At 37.8% G+C, this 6,995-nt stretch overlaps 1 long non-coding RNA gene across 1 annotated transcript; it reads right to left on the reverse strand.

The window, feature by feature from the left end:
• Positions 1-4,228: 4,228 nt before the first annotated feature.
• LOC125310383 lies at positions 4,229-6,778 on the reverse strand. The gene is made up of 3 exons (XR_007196301.1): positions 6,295-6,778; positions 5,848-5,920; positions 4,229-5,125 (listed from the first exon to the last, which is right to left on the reverse strand). It is a non-coding gene; the product is annotated as an uncharacterized LOC125310383 (long non-coding RNA).
• Positions 6,779-6,995: the final 217 nt, after the last annotated feature.

The following is a 6,995-nucleotide window of genomic DNA, read 5'->3' on the forward strand; positions in this document are numbered from 1 at the left end:
CACTGTAAAAAATGACACTACATCTTACTGCAGTAACACAAGTATACTTTACTTACTATAGGCTGACCTAGTGTTCTTACTAGAGTAACATTAGTAATGTGCCGAACTTGCAACAATGGGGTCTAAAACTTGAGATACACGAGTAAGCTTCACAACTCAGACCTGAGTAAACTGGACTCACGCAGTGTGCACAGCGCACAGTTAGCAGAGGGAGCATTCTGGATTCCACAGCCAACAGTCGGCAGTGTTACGGTGGTGCTGACTTTTGGGATGGGAGTGTAACGCAGCTTCACCAGTGACTTGCTCTGTCTGGTAAGTTTACAGTATGTATTAATGTGTCAAATGTTTACAGTATAGGTTGAACTAACAGCATTTGTGCAAAACTGTACATTCGGTTTCATTAACAGCTGGGGTAATGTTAAGTTCAACTTGCTAAGTGGCCGATATATGCGCTAGCTCCTAACAGTTTGCAGCTAACTGATAGCAGCTAGCTTCTATGCGAGTTAACACCAAAGAACACTGCCTCAGACCATGCAGAGCAGAAAACAAATATTCTAGGTATTCAAGCCCTTTGATATTTTTTATGTTATCGAAGTTATGAGGAAGTGGTGGCGCCTGGGGTCTAGAACTAGGCTGTATAAATTTGCCAATAGCAGTTGTCTTCATGAGCTCTCTTAATGAAGTTTAGTTCTAACGTTAGCCATTTCTCATGAGAAACGCTTGCTAGCATGCTAAGTTGATTCAAAACGTGTAAAGATTAAACTGTGTATGGTTTACGTCGATATTCCTACTGTATTGATAAAACAATTAGGATAATTGGACTCATAACCTTACTGACTGAGAAAGCCATGGTCTTTTATCTAAAATCTTTCGTTGTGATTTAGCAAGAGGACTTAGGTTGCAGTGTGTGGAATTTGAATGAATGTGCCGTTATTGAGGTGCAAAATGGCATCCATATAATTCCAACGTATGATTGACATTTTAAATTCTATTGTGATAAATGTACTAGGCCTGAAGCAATAGAGAAAATTAAGTTGCCAAATCATAATATTTTTAGCTTAACAGTATTAATTAGGTCTCTGGAGAAATGATTTAAATTAACATTTAATGTAATAAACTTAATCAGCTGTTTTAGTTAAACATGGCCAATAGATGCATATTGATAATAATTTTGCCCTCTTTTTCTTTTTGCAGTTGGAAAACTGAAAATGCAGAGCAATGAACTGGACATGTAAGTTGTGCTTGTTTGGATGTGAAGTCAGAGGTCAGTTGCTCAAACACTACTGATTGAAACATGGAGGTTACACCAGAATATGACCGAAAAAAACTGCAGAGGGTGGTGAAAACTGGCCAACGCATCACCGGTTCCTCACTCCCCTCCATCAAGGCCATCCAGGGCAAGTGATGCTTGCGTAAGGCGCGCAGCATCAAAGACTGTTCTCACCTCAACCACAGACTGTTCACCCCACTCCCCTCTGGGAGGTGTTACAGGTCTCTCTGCACCCAAACCAGCAGGTTCAGAGGAAACTTCTTCCCTGCGGCTGTCACCCTACTGAACTCTAGCTCTGCATCCCGGTGACAACCAACCAACTAAGCCCCCGCCCAATGCCTCCTTGCCTGTGCCTGTTGAGGTGTCCACCACGACCATGGAAACCTTTGACGGGGACACCCAACCCCCCATGGACAATTGCACTACCCTATTCCACCCATAGTGTTCTATTTATTTACAAATGTACATACTGTAATTACACTTATACCTGGCATTTTCTACTGCTCTTCATACTATTCATCCTGCACATACACGTATTCTTACTACTGTTATAATGTTACTGTTTCTGCACTACAGTACTGTTACCACACTGCACATAGCTGTATACTGTACATATATGTCTATATGGTTCATACCGAATATCCATATTTATTCTGCTAATACACTGCACATATTTATACCTAATTTATATTACTCTAAACCACCTTCTGTAAACCAACTGTATACTACTGTTTTACACCGTGATATTTCTTATCCTGTCTATGCACCACCTGTCTTTGTATATCAGATTGCATTTTTTCTGCTTTTTGCACTTCTAGTTAGATGCAAACTGCATTTTGTTGTCTTTGTACTTGTACTCTGCAAAATGACAATAAAGTTTTCTAATCTAATAGTGCCAACTATTTGTGTATATTCTGCAAGTAAACTTTACTATCCAACATAAAGTACCCTTTACAACTTAAAGTAAGGGTAACTCATTTAACAGTAGTAAATACAACTTTGTTTCAAGTAAGCTTTACTTGAGGGCATGAAGTAAACTTTACTAGTTGGAAGTAAGTAACCAGAACTTTAAAGTCTTAAGTAAGGATAACTTCTTCTAAGTAAGCATTACTTGTAGACATCAAGTAAACATAACTTGGAAGAGAAAAGTTTTGTTTACTTAACTTATTTAAGGCAACGAGTTTCCACCCTTTTTTCAAGTAACCATTACTTATTATTTTTTACAGTGTGCTTAATGTAAGCTTGTTGCTTCAAACGGTAATTTTCATCACAGCTGTAACGGTGCTTAATGTAAGCTTGTTGCTTCAAACGGTAATTTTCATCATGGTTGTAAAGGAGCTTTATATAAGCTTGTTCCTTTGACCTGAAAATTGGATCCTGAGCGTAACGACTGGTGATGTATGATTTTTTTTGCAATTTATAGGTAGGGTCATGCATGTATTGATGTCTGTAGTGACATTTCTTACGCTGATTGTGTTCTGTGTTTGCATATCTGTTTCTTGCATACTCCAGCTTTTTTGCCCGGTTCTTTTCATACTTTTGATGTTTTGCCCTATTCTTCTCTTTGGTTGACATTTCAAAGCTTTACTTGAATTTTCCTTTCCTTGATCTTTGTTATGTTTACATTTAGTTGAGGAAACCGTAGGCTGCACATTGTTATTAATGGTGTCTGTCTGTTCATTGTGGATAGTTGCCGATACAGTAGACTGCATATTGTTATTAATGGAGCATGTCTGTTCATTGTGGATAGTCCTATCAGATGTGAACGATACTGGCATCAACTCGTAAATCCATTCATCGCTTGAATCAACCAGGGCCCAGAACACAAGCAGCCGGTCTACCATATCAGTAAAATTAGTAAAGGTCAACATTGCTGCAGTACCATTCTCAACTTGGAGTCCTTGAGCTGTCCTACTGTGATCAAACCACCCATATCTCTCACAGTTATCCTTAAACAAAGCAATCGTAAGACTCCCTACAGTTAGTAATGCATAGTTGACATCACTTGATAAACAATGCAGTCTGTCAGAGAGCTTTAAAAAGTCTGCAAGATCAGGTCCCTCTTGTCTAAGATAACCATAACCTGATGGGTACTTGTGAACATGATAGATCTCTCCGTAGATTTCAACATGGTCAGGTAGCTCATCCATAGCCAAGTGAGCTGGTGCCACATTGCCACCTGTGCTTAACATTATCTGTGCATCACTATACATCGAGTTACCTTTCTGCAAAACGTAGTCGAGATCATCACTATTCAGCATAGCTCGGTGATGAAGAACAGCAAGAAATGTCAAGGAATTGCATGTGCACTGCTTGTTGGCGTTTACACCATACCTGTTATGACCTTGACTGTGTGATCCCATAATGTGGAAAATGCCATTCTGTTCCATCTCCCTTTGGGCAACACTGAGCTCTTCTCTTATCTCCAACTCCTGTTGTGTAAATGAAGACTGACCGGTTGTTTCAACTTCAGTGAGGGCCAACATTCGCCATCGTCTATTTGAGCTTCTGAACGGCGGCCCTGTACCATGCAACTAAATGTATTGGACAAGTGTGTAGGCTGAGATTGACCATATCCTCAAAATACTATGCTATATTATTTATATATATATACACACACTATATAATACAAAATATAAACTACAACTGTATTGTGCAACTAAATGGAGGGTAGTAAAGTCAGCTTTACAAATTACTTACAGTATTATTATTCAGATTACATAGGCCTACAATATTCTTGAAAACCACTTACTAGCTTAGAGTATAAAGATGTTAAATAAGATGTTAATTCAATATTGATCAATATCCTTTGTTTTAATACATGTGCTTGGGTCCAGAAAATAAATGGTACTGTAGAAACAGCAGCACAATGACACTCCAGAACACACAATGAAGCTACAGAATAATTTAATGGTCAGGGAGAGATCAGATGGTCAACAGAGTAACATAGGTCTCAGTTAATGGTATTTGATGGTGATATAGACTGAAGAATAAGAGTCAGCTCTTCAGATGGTCAGTTTTAGACTAAATCTAGGTTAGAATCTCAATCTTTGCACAGTTCAGGTCTAAAAGCAGAGGTCTAACAACACAGCTAAGTTTCACAGATTTCACAACACCGGTATGATTCAAAGGTATGAATGGCTGACAGATATGATTTACAGGTATGGTTCTCAGAATGAGTCTCAGTATAGTTCTCAGGATAAATCTCAGTCTAGTTCTCAGTAGAATTCTCAGGATAAATCTTAGTAGAAGTCTCGGTATATGTGCTCAGATATGTTCAGATATGATTCACAGGATGGTTCTCAGGATAAATCTCAGTATAAATCTTAGTAGAAGTCTCAGTATGTGCTCAGTATAGTTGTCAGGATAAATCTCAGTATAAATCTTAGTAGAAGTCTCAGTTTGTGCTCAGTATAGTTCTCAGGATAAATCTCAGTATAAATCTTATTAGAAGTCTCAGTATGTGCTCAGATAGTTCTCAGGATAAATCTCAGTATAGTTCTCAGGATAAATCTTAGTAGCAGTCTCAGTATGTGCTCAGATAGGTATGTGCTCAGATATTGTCTCAGATATGTTTGTAGGTATTAGTAGGTTATGTTGTCAGTGATGTATGGTTGTTGTGCACACAGAAAGGCAACCAGCCACCAATCTGTATAGTTTTCAGAATAAGTCTTGGTATAGTTCTCAAGATACGTCTCAGTATAAATCTTAGTATGTGCTCTGATATGTTCAGATAGGTATGTGCTCCAATATGTGCTCAGATATGTTTGTATGTATATTAGTAGGTTATGTTGTCAGTGTGTTGTGCACACAGACAGGGACCCAGCCACCAAACTGGTCTGGTCTGGAACAAGCCTGAAAGACAAAACCAACAAACAAGTTAAACACTGTCAAAAACAAAGAATGCCTACAATTATTCATTACAACTTAAATATCTAAAAGTAATGTTGTTGCACCATCAAGCTGTAGTGGTAGTTCAATATACTGTAATATTTCATTTCCTCTTCATTGCTCAGTAAACAAAGCAGAATTCTGTGTATGATTCATTTCAGTTTAAGGCAGGTGATACTGATGTAGGTCAGCGAGTTGAGCAAGGCAAGGGCAAAACTAGCTTAAACAGCTTGCTAGGTCTGTCAGTCACATTGTTTCCACTGATTACAATACACTAACAACAAGTGGGAAAATGGTAATGAAAAAGCAGCTTTAGTCTGGAAGCAGCATAGCTGTTATGAAAACAAATCGTAACAGCTAGCTGAGGAAAATAACTATTGCGTATCACGTTGGAACAACTGTAACATGACAATTACATTAATTGTATGATTGCAATTACCAAAACACAAATACAATTCATTTATAGTAGCCCATGTCCATAGTTCCAAGCCCATTAAACTGCCACATTCACAATGGAAAATGTCAGGCCAATTACATACTTGAGGAAGCACTCTATGACTAAAGGAATTTGCTGAGAAAATCTTCTCAAACAGTTTGATAGAGGCCATTATATGCCACTGACAAAGTATAGACAAACAACACAGCTGTTCTAGGTGCTAAAGATGGAAATCATTTAAACTTCATACCTGAACTTCAAGTCTGCAACACAACCAATGAAGACGTGAATGGAAAAGTCTTTAAAAAGACTATTACTCTGTGCTGTGAAAAATAAATATGTGAGAAATTGTGAAAATGTTTGTAACATTGCAATGCAACATTCAATTATATTAAAACATGACACACAAACAATGGACAGTATATCTAAGCCTGTCAAACTGCGACAGACTATGACCACATTATCAAAGATGATCTTCTGAAGGCAAATTTGAGGCAAGGCCAGACAGACTATTTCATATCATTTTGAGCTGTTGATTCTGAATATTTTGTTTAACAGACTGAATGAGCTTTAATGCTGAGATAGGGAAAATCCTCTCATACAGTTTGATAGAGGCCATTATACACCACTGACAAAGTTTAGACAAACAACACAGCTGGTCTAGGTGTTAAAGGTGGAAATAATTTTGACTTCATACCTTAACTTCAAGTCTGCAACACAACCACGTGGATGTGGACGTGGAAGACGTGAATGGAAAAAGTCTTGAAAAAGACTATTACTCTGTGCTGTGAAAAAGAAATATGTGAGAAATTGTGACAACTGTTGTAATATTGCAATGCAACATTCAATTATATTAAACACGACACACAAACAATTGACATGCAGTATTTCTAAGGCTGCCACAAACTGGGACCACATTCTCAAAGATGATCTTCTGATGGCAAATTTGAGGTGAGGCCAGTGAACAGACCATTTCATATAATTTTGAGCTATTGATTCTGAATATTTTGTTTAACAGGCTGAATGAGCTTATTAACATACGCCTGCATTGTTAATGCATTACAGGTGAATAGGGTTAAAAATATAGCTCCATCAAACTCCCCTAGTTGACTTCCTTTTTGTGTTGCAGGTTCAAAAAAACAAAACATGTTTAGATACATAAATTGCATTATTCTCATTGATTTATGCACGTGCTAGGCTACAACATACGTAAGTTATAGGTGAGAATGATGTAGAAATTAGTAGCTTCTAGGCCAAGTAAGCATATTCTGTATGCTGACAACACCAGCTACCTCTAACTTCTGTAACGTGTGTTTTAAAATGTAGTCGCTAACCAGTGGTGGAGGAAGTACTCAACCTCAGTACTTTACTTTACTCAGTAAAAGTACAAATACACAG

The sequence above is a fragment of the Alosa alosa genome, chromosome 2 (genome assembly GCF_017589495.1).
Source record: "Alosa alosa isolate M-15738 ecotype Scorff River chromosome 2, AALO_Geno_1.1, whole genome shotgun sequence".
NCBI classification, from domain to species: Eukaryota; Metazoa; Chordata; class Actinopteri; order Clupeiformes; family Clupeidae; genus Alosa; species Alosa alosa.